Source organism: Hydra vulgaris, chromosome 07 (genome assembly GCF_038396675.1).
Source record: "Hydra vulgaris chromosome 07, alternate assembly HydraT2T_AEP".
Classification (NCBI taxonomy): domain Eukaryota; kingdom Metazoa; phylum Cnidaria; class Hydrozoa; order Anthoathecata; family Hydridae; genus Hydra; species Hydra vulgaris.
In genome coordinates this window covers 13,469,949-13,490,000 of record NC_088926.1, presented here as the reverse complement: position 1 = coordinate 13,490,000, position 20,052 = coordinate 13,469,949, and the positions used below count along the sequence as shown (strand labels likewise).

Here is a 20,052-nt window from a genome sequence, read left to right as displayed (position 1 = left end):
GCCCTGTCATTTACTACTGCTAGATTCTCCATCTGATGTTGAAAATGTCTGTAGGAATCATTTTCAAAGTTATCCTTTATCCATGTGTTGATTACTCCCGTAGTTATACCTAGGTATATGAAGAGCAGCCAGGAGTCCTTAGTGATAAAGTTGGACAAAACTGACATAGGAACCACATGAGTTGGAGGTTGAGGTTGTTCTCGTTCAAAATCATCAGGTTGCGGACAATTGAAACCTAGCAGCTTCTTAGCTAGTCCAGCTTTTTCCTTCAGTTCTAAATTTCTATTTGCTATTAAAAGAATAACTAACTGAGGGGTTAGGTACCAACAATGACAGACCAGGTTTGCATGGAGCAGCTTGCCCAGGGGACCATACTTGGATATATATAGCTTATTGCTCATCATTTCATAAGCTAGCTTAAAAGCATTCAAATCATGTGATGGAGCCTGGGTCGCCAGAGGAGACTTTTAAAAGTATGCTCCATAAAATGTGACAATAAAGTCAGTTTACAGTTCGAGCATATCTTTTTCACTATTATTCAACTTTAAATTAATCCTTGAAACCAGCTGCATTGTAAGCAAGTATAGACAACCAACCATGAACCTTGCTTGATGGTGGGGACCTGGTTGTTTGAACTGGAAACCAGGTACATGGCCACCAAGGTAAATGACTATTAGCTCACAAAGAACTTTATAATCTCCCCTTTGAAAGCAATCTTGTTTTAGGGTTGTTATGCAGAAGTTCTTAGTATATAATACCCTTCTATGAAAATCAGTACCCACCATATACTCCTCTCTTCCATAATTAAAAAACAGCAACTGTTCAACATTATTTGCTCTTTCTCTTGTTTCTGGCCAGATTTTTTGAAAATCTTTATATATTGCACGTGATGGAGATTTTGTTGAACCTTGAATATAATCCATTGCATAGGAAATATGCCTTTCAGATATTTAGTGCAACAAACTTTTAAAATATGTTATCAATATACTTATTTACCTACAGAGCAGCCAAAGCACAGGTCTTTTAAGCACATGATCCGCCATGAACTTAATTGCCCCCTTGTATTTTCCAGTATTAGAGGCCGTTGTATTTGCACTGCAACCAATGATCTGGTCAGTGAGCTCATAATACTCTAATATGTTCTGAATAGCTATAGCTTGATCCTGCCCTTTAGATGACTCAATTTCTAGAACTCCTAGCAAGTAATCTAAGGGTTCATTGACTTAGGGGAATGATATACTGAGAGTAAGCCTTTCTACAGTTTCAGACATTTTTTGGTCAGTTCAATAGTGTTTGACCAGTTTTGTATCAAAAAGAATGACGACCTTTAAACCCTGAACCTTGTCCAGATTTTCTTCTCTCACTATTCCAGCTTCATTTTCAATCACAATCTTTTTGTTTTTATGTAGATGACTCTTTGATACAGAAACTGTATTTAGATCAACACCACCAATCTTGAAAAGTGAGGACAGAAGTGAAGTTTCAGCTTGAACACTGACCTTGTACCTAGTCAAGAAAGGAACCCACTTGTCAAGAACATCGTTCATTGAAAGCTCCATGTAAACTCTATTTTCACTAATCTTTTTTTTTTTTCGTTTTTGGCAAGGCTCAAATTCACTGTTAATATCAGTGGCACTCGTACCACTTGAAGTTAATTCTATCTCAAAATCTTTCAACTTTTCTATGTCCTCTATAGCTTTTTTCTTTGACATTTCTTGTTTTTCTTTTTTATGTTGTTCTTCTCTGCGCATTTTTTCTATCATATCTAATATTCATTTTTCCCCATCTATCATTTTTTCTTGATGAGACTTATCTATCCCAGTGTCAAACTTAACCATTTCACCTTTGAATGCTCTCTTCAGGAACCTCAATATCTTCTGTCTTTGCTTGCTTGTCTCTATTTTCGTCATCACTTATAAGTTTTAAGATGTCTGTTTTATAAACAGGAAAAACACAGTTTGCTTCTTTTATAAAACTCTCTGTTTTTGTTTTATATTGCTCTTCTTTCATCTTGTTTATTTCCATAGGAAATAAACAAGATGGGTTCTAAGACTACACAGTTTCTAAGACAAAGGGTACTAAGACTACACAGTTTCTTGTAGCATTCATTAGATTTCTCAAGCTTCTTCTTCACTAATTGTTCTGTAACCCGAAATCTTGAATCAAACCCACCCCTGTCCCAAATACTTAACAGTTCTCAGAATGCATACTCCAGTAAATTCTCCCCTGTTCCTTTTATGTCTAAGATAAGACATCTTAATTTGTGGCTGAAAATCATGACGAAGATCTTCAAGAAGATTCCATGCAAATGAACCGAAAAGAGTTTGAAAAAAAAAAGAAAAAAAGTGGTTTTATGTAATTTTAATGTGATTTTTGACTTTATTTGTCTGTAATTGTTGTAAATGACAAGTTTGTACAAGTATTACTCTTAAATGAAAGATTTTTTTTTCAGAACAAAAATAAATGTAAAATGGACAATCTTGACTTGGAGACCTAAAAAAATGTAAAAGGAACCCCTTGACTTGGAGACCTAAAAATATTTTTGTGTGTCCTGGGACCGAATAAGGATGATTGAGATAGGGTGCATTTGAATTTTTTTTGGTTAGGTTAAAAGTGGGACACCCTAATATAGTTTTTTCTGTTTAAAATATAATGCCACCGCATGAAAAGCGCTGGATGGATAGTGGTTTTTAGGAATGCATGCATGATTATTAGAATTCATCTTTATTAGCTATTTATATAAAAAAACAAGGAAAAGAATGCTTTTAAATAAATTCTACATGAATAAATTTAAAAAAAACCCAGCAAATGAATGTTTCGTTAAAATTCTACATAAAATAATTAAAAATGGTTAGAAAATAAAAAAATAAAAAAGTTTTATATAAATATTAAACAAAAAAATTAAAATAAAGGTGGAAGGACAAACATTTTATTTAAATTCTAAATGAAATGATTAAAAAAAGCAGTAAAAACTAACATTTTATTGAAATTCTAGAAAAAATAATTTAAAAAAAAAACAAGTGTTTTATTTCTGAATAAAATTATTAAAAAAATACAAACGACAAAATATATGTATTATTTAAATTCTAAACAAAATAGTGAAAATAAAAAAGCAAATGTTTCATTTAAATTTTAAATAAAATAAAAATAAAAAAAAGAACATTTTTATATTATTAATATTCCAAATAAAATAATTAGAATAAAATAGCTCTATTTTAATTCCAAAGATGAACCATTTATTTAAATTGTAAAAAAAGACAGTTAAAATAAAAACAGAAAAATGTTTTATTAATAATAAAATAATCAAAACAAAATCTTTTGTTCAGCCTATTGTCAAACTTTTGTTTGTTTTTCAAAATTGTAAACAAACTGTAAAGAGTTTTTCTGTAAACTTTATGCTAAGCGTTTGCTCATTTAATGATTTTTCGAATCCTGTTTTAAAATTTTGTGCCGATCTGAAACAAATTTAGGTCAACAGTTTTTTGTCGACTTTTTCTGAATTTCTCTTAATTCGGAGAGCTGTATATCCATATTACATATACATAAAAGCTCATTTTACCTAACTTCCTGGATCCAAACAGGCATGTAACCTTTTATTCCTTTTTGTCAGTTTAAAGTCAACTTCTCTTTACTCCATTATTTTATTATTGCAAGAATTCAATGCAAAAAGGTTCTGTCTGATGCTAAGCTTCATTATGCTCAGTTTAGTCTAACATTCCAGGTCTTGGTATAAAGCGCTAAAGCTCGCATTTTATTACGAAAAGGCGATTTGCATACACATTCAGTGGTTTTATGTTAAGTAAAAACTTTTATTTTGGAATATTTAAATTATCTTTTAATATCGATTATGTGACATTCAGAAAATGTAAAGTCATAAAAAAAGCATTCAACTGCAACTGTAAATTTTTTTCTTAATATGTTTCAAGTCATTCAACTTCATGAGATTTTTTTATATAGCAGATCATAAGTTAACCAACATTTTCAGAGCTTCTGGACAGCAGAGACCAGAAAAAATAGAGATATAAAGCCAGAGTCCTTTTGGGCTTCCGCATCCCTGCTATAAATTGTTTATAATCTTTATTTAAAATATTAAAAACTAATAAAATTTAAGTAAAAAAATTGCGATAAAGAAACAAAGATTATGTTAAGATTAAGATTAATTTTTCTACAGTTTGTGATTTAGATAATATATCCATAATAGTTTTAAAAAGTGCTCTCCAGATCTCTTTTAATTTTTCTAATTTTCAATAACTTTAGAAAACACACTGATCTCTTCAACTATCTTCCAATTAGTCTTCTCTCTATTATTAATTTCTTTACATAACGGTTTTGAGATTATTAAGTTGTTTCTCTATAACCACAGTATTTAAGTCATTCTCAAAAGCCTCCACTTTATTTCGAATAACTAAGAGTACCGCAAGGTTCTATCTTTGCTCCTGTATTGTTTCTTATCTACTATAACAATCCTTTTGACAATCTTACATCTAAAGTGGTTTTCTTTGAGCTTGTGCCACTTTCTCATTGTTGTAAGACGCATCTCTTTTTCCTACAAATATTATCTTGGATGCTGCTCTAACGAGCTATCATCTCTAGTTGGATCAACCTAAACTCGCCTCTCGCTTGGCTTGTCATTCAGCAGTCGCCTTTCACTGTATTTATCCCTTAATGCTATAAAAAGTTTTTTAAAAAAATTATTTGTAATTTGTTTTTAAACTATAAACTGGGTAAAAATATATGAAATCATCCAGACCATGACACCCTTACGTCTCAGAATTTGTTTATTTTTACACCACTTGCAGTCCATATCAAAAAAATAATAACTGCGAAAATTTTAGTTAAAAATACCAATGGGTTCCAGAAATATCGTCACTTGAAATAATGCTGACTCAGCATTTTAGTGATTTTCTGAAGTGACTACAAAGCAACTTTGACATACAGTATCTTCATAATGGCTTGGGGAAATTTCCTAAAATTTGGTACTCTAATAGATTTTAACTTGAGAAATCCAAAAATAGCACTCTTAAGACTCGGTTATCTCAAGAAATGCCTCATTTATCCAATTGTGATCAAAATTATTGACTTGTAAATTAGTGATTTTTGGAGGTAAAATGAAGACTGTGGCCCAAAATCCCGAGTAAAAAGTTTAATTGTATATCATTATTTCATCTTAGGTCTACTGAAAAAAATTAGATTCATCAATTGTCTCTCTAATACGTGATCAAAATTTGCATTTAAAAATAGTGTCTTTTTAGAAAAATTTAAATTTTGTAACAAAAGCAATTAAAATATTTTGTAAAACATTTATTTGAATAAAACATCAAATAGTGTCATTTATTGACTAGTTTAGGACATTTATAGTCATGGGCCAAAGGAGATACCCTCCCCTCCCACAGGAGGCCCCTACGCCCCTCCCCCAATCTCCCTAGATTGGGGGAGGGGCTTTTTTTTTTTTTTTTTTTTGAATAAAATGAATAAATAATGCAAAAACATACAATTTAATTTTAATTTTGAAAAAAAAAAAATTTTCATTATTTCAAATTGGTGACTTAAAACCTCCTTTTATATAAAAAACAAACATAAGTTTTGTTTTGTTCTTTTTAAAGGTATTTACTTGTTTGTATTTTTTTAAAGAATTACTTTTAATTTTATAGTTTTTATATTATTTTGTTAGGTAATAAATAATAAAAATAATTAATATGGAGAAATGTGACATTGGAAAAAGTCTTAACATTCATTGCCACAAAACTGGATTTTCAAGAAAACAAGGTTTTGTTCAATTTAAAGATCTTCCTTGTGAAAAACAAGAAGAAATAATATGGCGAGCAAATTTAAAGGAAAAATATAGTTCAATAAGAATTATATGTTGTTATCATGAGCAACTCTATGGAAAATATTTTGAGAGAAAAATTACAAAGTGTTGCAATCCTTTTGGAACACACAAGGAAAGTAAAAAAATTGCTATAAAAGGTAATCTTACCTTATTTACAACAGAATTGATATGGAAACTAAAAGAAAACAATTTATTATTTATAAAATATTTGAGAATTTCAGTTATTTTAACCACGTAAAACTAAATTTGTTTTTTAGGTAATATAAAGATTTCCATAGACATGGCAAACTATTTGCAAAAAAATAATGTTTATGTAACCCCAGGTTGGAAATTCTGCAGTAAATGTTACAAAAACGCAATAGAAACTGATGAAGATTTAAATTCACAGGAGGAATGGGAATCCAAAAGTGAGAAAAAAATTAAGTTAGATACCACTATAGAATTGCTTGGAATTTCACCAGTCAAACTAAAAAGTCTTCCAAAACACAGCAAATTGCCTGTAGCAAAACAAAAGTTTGAGAACACTATTGACAGAGTTGCAGAAATGGTCTCATTAGCATATAATATTAAAGAAACTTTTTTAACAACAGAAATGAAAAGCCCCATTTTAAACAACAACATTAACAATGACCATGATCTAGACATTTTAATGTATGAAATAAAAAATAAAATTTCAGAGACTGACTCTTATTGCCATAAGGTGCAAATGTTAACACTCGCACCAAAATCATGGACACATAAAAAGATATCAAGCTACTTTGAAGTGTCTGAGTATGAAGTGTCGAACAGCAAGAAAAGTTAAAAATGAGAATGGAATTCTATCATTACCCGGAAAAAAAACTGGAAACCCACTTTCACCAGAAACAGTTAATTTAGTGATTAACTTTTATCAAAGTGATGAATTTTCAAGAATGATGCCAGGAAAAAAAGATTATGTAAGTATTAAGAAAAACCAACATGTTCAAAAAAGATTATTGCTACTCAATCTTAATGAATTACATGTTGCATTTAAAAAAGACTACCCTAACGTCAAAGTCAGTTTGTCAAAATTTTGTACTCTTAAACCTAAATGGTGTATTACAACTAATGTGTCAGGTACCCACCATCACCAAAATACAAAATTTCATACATCACCAAAATACAAAATTTCTCATTGATGCCATTAGGTGGAATAAAAGTTATAAAGATTTCATGGCATTGATCGTTTGCTCTATTGAAAATGCAGAATGTATGTTGCATCGATGTAACCAATGCCCTGGTATTGAAGTGTTAAAAAGTTTTTTAGTGCAGGAGTTTATGGACCATGAGCATGAAGAAGATGTAGTATTTAAGCAATGGCAGAGTACCGATCGTACAACACTACTTTCACAGTCATTGCCACTAGATGAATTTAATGATTTATTATGTGACAGCATTGACAAACTTACCACTCATTCATATATTGCAAAAACACAAAGTAGATACTTAAAAAACTGTAAAGAAAATCTTAACCAAAACGAATGCTTAATTTTAGGAGATTTTGCTGAAAACTATCAATATGTTGTTCAGGATGAGGTTCAAAGTTATCACTGGAGCAAAAGTCAATGCTCACTTTATACAATTGTACTTTATTTTATAGAGAACAAACTTCTCAAACATAAATCTTTTTGTTACCTTTCAGAAGATGTTGATCATGACACAAGATTTATTTACAAGACTCAGGAAGATATAACTAGATATATCAAAGAAGATCTACCTGATGTATCAAGTGTGAAATACTTTTCCGATGGTTGTGCAGCACAATTTAAAAATTTTAAAAATTTTATCAATCTTTGTCATCACGGTAAAGACTTTGATTTAAATGCTGAATGGGTATTTTTGCTACCAGTCATGGTAAATCCCCCTGTGATGGTATTGGTGGGACTGTTAAAAGAGTAGTATGTCAAGAAAGTCTAAAACAAATAACTACTGGGCAGATTTTAGATGTTAATTTAATGTAATCATTTTGTAAAGCCAAGATAAATGGAATTTATTTTAAGTTATTTTCAAAAGAAGAAATTGATCAAACACGAGCACAATTAGAAAAAAGATATTTAGGTGGAAGAACAGTTCCTGGCACAAGGATGTATCATCATTTTATTCCAATTGCTCCAAACACTATAAGTTATAAAAAAATAAGTACTGATGCATGCACTGAAATATTTGATATCATTCCAAAAAGCAAACATTATGTAGATATTTTATTAAATATTAAAAAAATGGATTATATTGCATGTTTTTATGATGGATTTTGGTGGGTAGGGATTGCTGAAGATGTAAGTGAGCTTGATATAAAAGTCAGATTCATGCATCCACATGAACCAGGTAAAAACTTCTTTTGGCCAATGAGAACTGATAACTGATGAGTGTTGGGTGCTCAATTCTGAAGTTATATGCCTAATTTCTACACCGCGAACAATATCAGGTCGTACATACAACATATCTGATTTAGATTTAAAGAATATAAACTGTTGGTTACAAAAAAAAAAAAATTATGTTTAAAATAATTTTGTTTTTATTTTATTTACCTATTTTGCATTTAAAATGTCTTTTATTTTTTTCAAATTCTTGAATTGTAGGCTGAGAAGGAGGGGTAGGGGTTTAAATAAATCACAAATCACTCCCATCTTATTATGTCAATGATTATATTAGTCTAAAACTACATAAAGATATTGATTGTCAAAATGTTTTAAAAACGTTTTAATATCTTTGGTTTTAAAATTTATGACTTAAAATCGTAAAAAGATCTTTGAAATAAGAGGTAAGTATTTATCGATTTGAAGTAACGCAAATAAACTGTTTCTCAAACTTAAACTGAAAAAATATGTTTTTAAAATGTATTTTAACAATAAACTATTATTTATTCATTTTATGTAAAAAAAAAAATCAAAAAAATCTAGGGAGATGGGGGGGGGGCGGCGTGGGGGCCTCCTGTGGTAGGGGAAGGCGTCTTCCTTGGCCCATGACTATAAATATCCTAAATTAGTCAATAAATAACACTATTTGATGTTTTATTCAAATAAATGTTTTACAAAATATTTTAATTGCTTTTGTTACAAAATTTAAATTTTTCTAAAAAGACACCATTTTTAAATGCAAATTTTGATCATGTATTAGAGAGATAATTGATGAATCTAATTTTTTTCAGTAGACCTAAGATGAAATAATGATATACAATTAAACTTTTTACTCGGGATTTTGGGCCACAGTCTTTATTTTACCTCCAAAAATCACTAATTTACAAGTCAATAATTTTGAACAAAATTGGACAAATGAGGCATTTCTTGAGATAATCGCGTCTTGAGGGTGCTTTTTTTGGATTCCTCAAGTTAAATCTATTAGAGTACCAAATTTTAGGAAACTTCCCCAAGCCATTATGAAGATACTGTATGTCAAAGTTGCTTTGTAGTCGCTTCAGAAAATCACTAAAATGCTGAGTCAGCATTATTTCAAGTGACGATATCTCTGGAATCCATTGGTATTTTTAACTAAAATTTTTGCAGTTATTATTTTTTTGATATGGACTGCAAGTGGTGTAAAAATAAACAAATTCTGAGACGTTAGGGTGTCGAAAATTATTTTTTTTGGATGATTTCATATATTTTTACCCAACTATAGTTTATAAATTACTATGAGTATCAATCCTTGTACTGAATGGTTGAACTTTGGTAGAAAGAATTTAGGAAGCAGAAGCAATTTATATGGGCTGGATAAGTTTGTTTGTTGCTAGCATTTGGCACATTTTGTTTGGATGATTTTTCATTTTGAGAACCTTTTTTTCAAAAAACAGTTGGCAGTTTTGTAAAAGTTTTTGCCTCCCCCTCCCCATATTTTATTTCTTATTTATCTCCCCTGAGTTTGAGCTATTGAACTTTAGAATGAGTTTTTCTTTGTGTAAAAATGTTTGCACATTTTTTATAAATGACAAATTTTTTATAAATGACAAAACAACTTTTTAAACATGTTTTTTTACGAAAGTTAAGTTATTACATACTAAATTGTTTTTTATTTGTTAATATTTTGTTTCAATAATTAAAATTGAAAATTAAAAGCAAAGATTTATTTGAAAAAATTGCCTAGTTTTTTATTTTTATTTTCACATTTTTATATTATTTTTCATAAAAAAATTACTTTCTTGTTAAAATCTAAAAGTATTATTATTATACAAAAATTCTAAACTTTTTTAAAATTTTCTCTTTTATAACTACTGGATGTCACTTTTTATAGTTTTATAATTTTATATTGTTATGAACTTTTAAGAAATGTATGAATCAAAGTTATTTTTTATAAGTTTTAATCATTTTAATCAAAACTATTTTTATTTTAGATTTCAGTTTTGACAGGAAAACAAAAGAAAAAATTAAAGAATATTGTTTCAGTTTCACCTACTTCCGAAAAAGAAATTGATGATGAATCTGCAGCTTTATTTGAAAAAGCAAAAGCTAAGCTAGAAGCTAAATCAAGGCTTTACGAAAAAATGCATTCTGGTGAAATGGAAGACTTAGAAAACATATATGGTGAAACAACGTTTCTTGTTGATTTTCATAAAAAATCTGAGGATGAAAAAAATATAGATGAAAATAAAAATGGAAAAAAAAAGTTATTTGAAACAAAAGGATCTTATGCATTGTTTGAAGCTGATGAAGAAAATCGTGAAAGATTAAGAGAAAAATGGGCTCGTGAGCAGCAGGAAATTTTAGACGGACCTGTTCATTATGAAAATATTAAATTTGATGAAGTTCGTAATTTAGGAACTGGGTATTTTGCTTTTTCAAAAGACGAACAAATCCGAAAAGAGCAGTTAGAAGAATTAAATAAATTAAGGGAAAATACTAAAAACATTCAGAATAAAAAAGAAATACTAAATAACAAACGAAAAGCTTTATTAGAAGATAGACTAGCAAAAGTTAGACAAAAGAAGTTAGGAAAAATCGATATAGAAACAAATATTGATCAAAGTGAATCTGATAATAAAAAACTTACTTTAGATCATTCAGAAACCAGTTTTTCTGATGAGTCAAAATCAAATGAGTTAGAATCAAATACAGCAGATATAAATACTTTTATTCAAGAGTGTAGGAAACAGACAAAAATGACTAGGGAATGGGATAAAGGAAAACATGAAGCATATGTTGAACAAGCATTTGTAAAGCCTTCAATATCTTATGAAAAAATAATCCATGCTAGAAGACAAGACAGAAATGAGGATTTTGCACCACCTAATTTTTATTAATTTTATTTAATTATATTCAACAATTATTTTTTTAATTTTTTTCATTTATTTTTGAAATTGTTTATATTATATCAGCTAATTTAACAAAAGTTATGGAATATGCATGTTATAAAAATAATGTCTTGAATAAATCTGTAAAAAGTTTTTCTTGTTTATTTTGTTACTTTTTTACCTTGGTGTCATTTTGTTATTTTAATTTATATTGTTAAACATTTTTTTGTTCATGTTTTAAATAGATAAGTACTAGTCAAATCTAGGTTGATTAAGTTGAGAAGTTGATTTAGCAAAAGTTTTAGCAACAAGATGTTAAGTATTAACATACTGACATTACGTAAATTATGAATGATTTATTTGATGTACGAAATATTTAGCACAGTATAACAATCTGTAATGTTATAATGTATGGCATATTATAATGCAACCTGTGATATGGTATAATATAGTGTTATCTCTAGGTATATAGATATTATGGTTGAACCAGGGTGAATAAAATCTGAATACTATCACTTTAATATTAACATTTTAATATTTCCACTATTACTTTTCTGCTTTTTCAGGTTTAATCTTTACTCTGAAGTTAACTCTAGTAAACCAAACTGTGTAGAAGCAACATAAAAGTTTTTCATATGCCCATATATACACTTATCTTGTTTTTGCCCATATATACACTTATCTTGTCATATGCCCATATATACACTTATCTTGTTTTTGTGAAGCGTTTTTCATCAGTTTTAACAATATTTAGGAGTTATTGTTTTGTACAATGATATCTTAGAAAACCTGTTATCGCAATAAAATCGAGTTATCTTATTTGCGGATGAAGCCGTCGAATTGTATTATTAATACAGTGGCATTATTAAAGGCAGGCAACATTTTCGAAAGTTTTTTTTTTTTTTTAAAAAAAAACAACGTTTTTCAAAAATAATAAAAGAAAAAAAAGTAATAAATAAACAGACATAAATATCCTATTTAATGATTGTTAACAAATGGATTTATACAAATCATTAATAATTATTAACAATTTGTATTTGTTTTTATTTGGACAATCAATTGCAACACTCTTTTGAACATTATTTCCAGATGAAAATCCATCAGATCATCAGTTTCAGTTTCCATATATATTTTATTTATATATATATATATATATATTCTTTTATGTGTATATATATATATATATATATATATATATATATATATATATATATATATATATATATATATATATATATATATTATATATATATTATATATATATATATATATATATATATTATATATATATTATATATATATTATAGAAAACTATATATATAAAAATATATATATATATATATAAATATTATAAAAAACTTGCAAAAGTTCATCAAGCTACAGCACAGGAGCATGGGGTTGAAAAAAAGTCATAACCCTAATCGATACTTATGTCAAAATCAATTTTTCAATGGTGTGGTGAACTTTTTTCGAAAGATATGCAAATAATAGTTCATTTTGTACTTTTTAGGTAAAAGTTCATCAAACTATAGTACAGGAGCATGGGGTTGAAAAAAAGTCATAACCCTAATATATATATATATATACATATATATATATATATATATATATATATATATATATATATATATATATATATATATATATATATATATATATATATATATATATATATATATATATATATATATATATAAAAACAACTGTTTAAGCTTATCCCCTATAGGTTTTATTATCTATATAAATAAATGCAAATAATTTATTTTATATTACTTATTTTACATTACTCCCAAGATTTTTAGTCTCTTTTTTGTACAATACTTTTGTTTAATAGGTAGATTACTTGGTTACTGGTCCAATACTTTCAATTTTAGCTTTTCTTTTGCACTTGAGGTCTGTATGAACCATTCTTGGGGTAACTGGACCCATCATTCCCAATAATTCAATTTCTACCCATCATTCCCAACAAGTGTGGAGTTTGACAAAGAATAAATTATAGCAAAAACATTTGCTAAAAAATATAAGCTTTTTTGTACTAAAAAACGGCAAAACTTTTAAATTTAAATTTAATAGTTCAGTAAAGTAAGGATTGACAGATCTGTTTTGAAATAAATCTTGTGCAGACCTGTCAATCTTTAGTTTACTCAACTACGAAATTTAAATTAAAGTTTTTTTTGCTTTTTTAGTACAAAAAAGATTATACTTTTTAACAAATATTTTGGCTATATTTCATTTCCTATTTTTAGTCTTTACAACGAATTATGGTATTTAACAATGCAAGTTATAATTATGTAGCATTGTTATTGTTATGTTGCAATAAGATTATTAAACAGTGTTCAAGCTACAAGAAATAAAAGGAAGAGCTGTGATTCAGTTTTCTAAGTAGACACGATAAAGGCGCTTCCTCCTTAGGGAGGTGAAAAACATATTAAAAAAAGTTATTTGTATGTGTGAACGAAATTAAATGATAAAATTAATAGATTTTTAAAGAAATTTTTTATTTTTACTAACTTATTCAAACTTTGATTAGTGTTATCTTAAATGGTATATCTTTGGAATGCCAAAATGTTTTTTAACAAGTTTTTGAATTTATCAATAAATATTGATTATTTTTGAAGATGGTTTTTACAAATAAATAGTTGGAGCCACGGGAAAGAAAAAAACTTGCTCTGATTCCCTTTGAAAATAATTAGTTCTTTTCATAATTTTGTCTGTATACTAGTCCTATACACCTTGTCACTAAAATTTTTAAAGTAATCAACTTTTCAACCCAATTTCTAGATTTGACTACTGTTCATATTTTGATTATGTTTTTAGGTTTGAAATAACTAGTTAAAGAATATAAAATATAAATAATATAAGAATATAAGAAATTAATAGTTTAAGAATTATTTGTTTATGTTGAATATTCACACTATACTTACAAATGATTTTTATTTTTAACTATTGTTAAAAAAATTAGTATTCGAAGATAATTATAAGTATATTTAAAATCCATTATTATTGTATATTTTATATGGTTCCTAATTATATGCTTGGTCAAATTTTTTTATTATTCTTTTTATAGTAGTTTTTAATATAATTTTTTTTTTACATAAATTGAATTTTATAGTATTTTTAGTTATTTACATAGTTATTTATATATTCTCAAAATGCCCTCCCTCTTCCTGGATGCACTTTTTTAACCTCTTAGGAAAATCATCCACAGCTTTAGCAATTGTTTCCATTGGGATTTCTTTCCAGGCTTTAATCAGGTCTTTTTTTAACTCTTTAATCGATTGATGGGGTTTCATGCAAGCTTTTGTCTCTAGAATACTCCAAAGCGAGTAGTCCAAGGGGTTCAAGTCTGGTGAGTTTGATGAGCATTCTCCAATCTGTCTCTGAGAGCTGATGTCAACTTTAATAAAATCGAGAAAGTTCTCTTCCAGCCAAGTTTGAGTCTGTATAGCTTTGTGAGAGGGTGCACCGTCCTGTTGAAACGTCCATTCTTCATCTCCAAAATGCTGCTGGGTCCAAGGCAAAAGTTTTTCTTCAAGCATCGCTCGATATTCAGCACCACAAACTTTGACTCCATCTGGAACAAAGAAGAAAGGAATTTTACCATTGTGGGTGATTCCTGCCCAGACTATCACTTGCTGCGGCTTCTGTTGATGGGAAATGATTATTTTTTCGAGTGACAGGGGTTCCTTAGACCAACTTCTGTCATTTTGATTGTTATGAGCTTGCTCAACATTGAACCATTTCTCATCAGAAAACAGAATTTTTCGGTGTTGGGCAGCAACAAAACGTTTCAGAAGCTTCCTGCATTGGATTAAACGTTTTCGTTTCATTTTCTGTAAGTAATTGAGCTGTAACATGTTTCCTGCCATTTAATCTGGCTCCTTTCAGAATATTTCGGACTGATCCTTCAGAAATTCCAACAGCTTTGGCCATTTTTCTTGTTGAGTTCTTCTGTGTTCGTGAGTTTCTTTTGATTCAACCTAATATCTTATTCCGGTTAGCTGGAGTGTTGGCAGTCGAGGACGTCCACTTCTCATCTGTCTTTATGGCTCCCAGTTTCTTGATATCGCTTATTGATTTTAGATACAGTTTGGTGATGTTTGATGTTTAGAAGTTGGACAATTTCTTTCTCTCTCTCTTCCTTGCTCAAATAGACAAATAATAGCGGGTCTGAATTCAGACATTTTTCCTAAAAAACAATACAAACATTTTTTACAAATAGGGTTACATTATGTAAAATCTGAAAAACTGCATAGGGTGCGTAAAAAGTTTGTCTACCCTGTTAAAATGTTATAGAAAAATGGCCCCAAACTTTTTACACACCCTGTATTTTTACATTTTACTTCATTATAAACGTTTTAGTTTGTTTTATTAATGTTTTTATAAATTTTAGACCATAATAGATGCTGTATTGAATTCTCCTTAATTGTTTGAAGTTTTTTGAATTTTTCTTTAAATTGGCCGAAAAGATTTTAAGAGACTTCAACTTCAATTTTAAGAGACTTCAACTTCAATTTGATTCTGCAAACTAAATTTTTTTGAACTGTTTTATTGTTTATTTGAAATAACATTTAACTAGCCAAACACAGTAGGGATAATAGGGTTTAAACTTTAGATCTTTTATTCATAATTTAGATAAAATTGATAAATAATTTAATTATTTTATTTAGTTAGGTTTACTAAAATATGTAGATGAATTTATGTTATGAGTACTGCTTATGTTATGAGTCTTGCTTATGTTTACTTCGAAGTTTGAGTTATTATCATAAGTTTTCTTCTTATTTTTTAGTTTTGATTTAAATTTTTAAAAAATACCTGAAAATATTTTACAATTAGTTTAAAAAAAAAATGTTATTGGTTTAATATATTAATATATGATTACAGTTAATGTCATCAAGACAGATAATGTTATTACAAAATGTTAGTAATATAAGATCCTAAAAGATGTTTACAGTTAGCATTAACTAGTGATAAATTGACTTAAAAATTTGTTATAGGGGAGACCGGGGCACATTGACCCACTTTTTTTTCCTTGATCTATAACTTTTTAGCTTTTTGTTTTTTAATTTTTTTTTTTTGGAAAAAGGTTGGCTAGTCCCTAGACTATCCGGAAAAACATTAATAAAAGTTCATAATAGCTTTTCAATACATTTAAAACTGTTTTTGTTAGGTCATGTCGGATGGGCCAACCTACCCTGTTATCGGGGTAGGTTGGCCCAAGGAATGGGGCAGGTTGGCCCACATACAACTTATGGCAGACTTTGAAGTGAGAAAACACTCATTAAGCAAAAACAACTTTATAACTTGATAAAACAAAATTGAAACAACTTTAAAACAATAAACTACAAAAAAATGAAGTAAAAACAAAATATAACAATAACATTTTATTTAACAACAGTATAAACATTTATAATCTAACCCCTTTGCATCTTTTTCTACACAATTCACATGGGCCCAACACTTACAGCTTGAACGCTGTATCCACACAGCACCTGGAAGGCTGTTTGAGAACAGTTTGAAGCAACTAAGACACAAGACATCTTCCTCATTATCATCTTTGTTTTTCTTGTTGCATTTTTCTTTTACAGGTTGACTGGCAAAAATCTTGCTTGTTTTAGAGTTACTTGGACCAGCTTCTTTAATAGAAAATAGTTTTTTATTTTTTGAGCCCTTCTGTTTTTTTTTCTTTTGCTGCTTTCTATTCCTGTTGCAAGGCTTTTTTAACTGGTGTATCAGTTAATATAGCAGAAATTTGTTTCCGATTTCTGAGCTTATTTAGATTGTTTTTTCTAGGCTGAGCTTTTTCAAAAGGCCTCACTACTTCAGGAGATGGTATGAGTGAAGAGTTTGGAGTAGCACCTGGTGTGCTGTCTAATTTGGAGTAGCACCTGGATGTACTGGAAAATGGGATGCGATGGAGTACCACCTGATGTGCTGGAAAATTTCCTTTCTTAGATTTTGATTCATTTGAATTAAATTTTTCAAGTTTTTTTTGTTTACAATCCACAGATGAAACTTTGTTGCTAGGTGTTTGTTTACAATTCACAGCTAAAACTTCATTTCTGGGTGTTTGTTTAGTGATGCTAAAATCCACAGACGACATTTTAGTGCTAGAGTCTAATCTCTCTGTTAAATATGATGGCAGAAAATCACTTTCTGAAAAAATATCTCTGTTAAATGGATAAATACCTGTTGCTTGGAAACTACTTACTATGTTCCTTGGAGTTATAGCATTAGGAAGTACTGTTTTTATTATACCAGGTATGTCATAGATAGTCACAGGTTGTTTGTTTACAGTAACCCATGCATCACATGCTGAGTTCACAAACTTTTAAAAAAACCATAAACACTTCTATCCATAAACCATAAACATAAAAACTTCTATCTAATGGTTGTAATTTATGACTACAGTGTGCTGGAAAAGATAAAAGTGTGATACCATTTTCTTTACAAAAATCAAGTACTGCTGCATCAAGATGAGAGCTGTTGTTGTCAATTAATACCGGACAAGGGCGATCATTGTAACAACGTGCTTGGATAGAAAAATGTTTGAAATACTTAAGAAAATTTGTCTCTGTCATCCGTCCTGAAGAATGTGCTAATCCATCGCATTCTATTGGTCCATCATGAATAAAGTGAGATTTAAAATTATCTCAGGAAATATAAAATATGGAGGTATGCTATTGCCAATCGCACTAACCGCCGAAGCCATAGTCAATAATGCTCCTCTTTCTGCTGATGTTACTTGACCTATCTGGCGAAAGCCTCTACGTGCAACAACACGATCAGGCCACTGCACTGTTGTGATTCCAGTTTCATCAATGTTTCAAATGTCTGAAGCACTTAATTTTAACCTAGTCAAAACATTATTTAAGTTGTCAAAAAATAAATTTACATTATGTTTATTAAAACTTGTGCACCAAGCTGAACTTGTTGCTTGAGGAGAGCGAATAGAAAGCTTTGGATGCCTTTTCAAGAATCCGGAGAACCAATCACTACTAGCAGATTGAAGTTCTATCCATGAATGAGGAATTTTCCTGCTACAAACAGCAGCATATGTATAAGCAAACCGTCGAACTTCTTTAGGAGAAAGACCAAAGTAAATATCACTTGCTTTCATTAGGTATTCTTCAAGCAAAACTTCCTGCTCAGGTTCAAATACCTAAAGAAACATAAAATCTATATTACCATTAGACATAAACATTAAAATCATATTAGGTATCTGTCCCAGTCTCTAAAAAAATTCAAAGTTTTAAATATATAAAAGCAGTGTTTTATATTGAAGTATATTATTAAATGTTTAAATAAGTTACAGCACTAAATTATATTCAAATTAGTTAGAGAAAACAGAAATACCTGAAATCTTTTGGCATAGCCAAACTTGTCCCAGGTTTTCTTATCTAATTTAGGTGATAGTAAATCTCTCCCTATAGCTGTGTTATCAGGTATATGTTCTGCATTAGGCTTATGTACTGTTGCGGTAACATCAAACTCAAGTGTGTTATCATTGTTAGAATTTGAAAGAATCACTTGGCAATCAAGTTCTACTTCAGTTTGAACCGAAGCATTAGATATAGATGGCAACCTTTTGGATATGCAATACCTTCCTTGAATCTTACGTGGTATATTAAATTCTCTACTAACTGCTCTAATTGATCTTTTATACTTTTTAACTTGTATCACTGAAAATAACATTGTTTCTTCTGACACTTTTCCATGTTGTGACTTGCAAATATAATTTCGTACCATTTTTAAGTAGGTCTAAAAAAAATATGCAAAAACCAAAAGTACATTACTTTATTACATGTTTTATATTTAACTATTTCTTTTTTATTTAATTATTTATATACCTGCATACTTATATATTTAAAAATTATATTTTATATTTTTCTTTTTTAAAATACTTATTTACTTTTAATCATTAATAATTTACATAACTCATGTCATATTAAATTTATATATCATATATAAATTTAGATTTTAAGCATGAAAAGTTAAGTGTATTATATATAATATATAAGTAGTATTATAAGTTAAATAATCTATATAATAATAATATATATAGTAATATATAAATATATACAATATTTAAGTTTAGACATATGTAAATCTAAGTTAAAGTTACATTTTATAATAAGATTATTTATCCAAATTTAAATATTATGTATACAAGTGATATTTTCTTATTATCGACGTATAAAACCCAAAAAAAACATATAAAACAAATGCCAATTTGTTTATTAGGCTTATTTCTGATCTAATATTTTACAAGTTTTAAATTTTTTATAACAAAACAGTTTTTCTATCACATATTTACCCAAACTATTTTAAAAAACTACGGGGCAAGTTAGCCACATGGCCAATGTGCCCCGGTTGCATCATGCCAATCTGCCCCATTGTCATTTTTAGAGTATGAACAACTTTCTCCTTAAACCATCAACTAATTTTGAGGAACATTATATATTAAAATAATCCTTACACTATAAGCTTTAAATATGGCACTTGAATAATGCTGTACTGTCAAACATCAGTGAGTATAAACACGTTAAACAAGTTTTTCAAGTTTTACTTTGATGTATCAAAAATTGTTAAAACATACTCAAATATGGTCCAATAAATATGATTTTTTTTTGAAAAAAGGATTGAGTTACTACCAACCTTCACTTAGATTTCCAGCTTGTTAAAGCATCTAGCCTGTGAATAAACTTGAATGGGCCAACCTATCCCATGGGCCAATGTGCCCCGATCTCCCCTACTGATATAAATATTTCAGTGTAGTTTGTTTTAAAAGTTTCAAATATTTACTTTCTAATCAATAAACTATTATCATTATAAACATGAGAATTGAAAATTATAAACATGTCATTATAAACATGAGAATAGAAAAGTATTGTTACAAGTTAGTTAATAAGGCTGAATATTACTACCTTTTAACATTTAATCATATCAAATGTTAGTAATTCTTTTGAATTAAATTATA

General features: G+C 28.8%; 1 protein-coding gene across 3 annotated transcripts in view; it reads left to right on the top strand.

Annotated features, from left to right (window-relative positions):
- LOC100212807 (dolichyl pyrophosphate Man9GlcNAc2 alpha-1,3-glucosyltransferase) overlaps positions 1 to 20,052 on the top strand; it is a 118,900-nt gene that overhangs the window by 36,140 nt on the left and 62,708 nt on the right. The gene's annotated exons all lie outside the window — the stretch shown is intronic.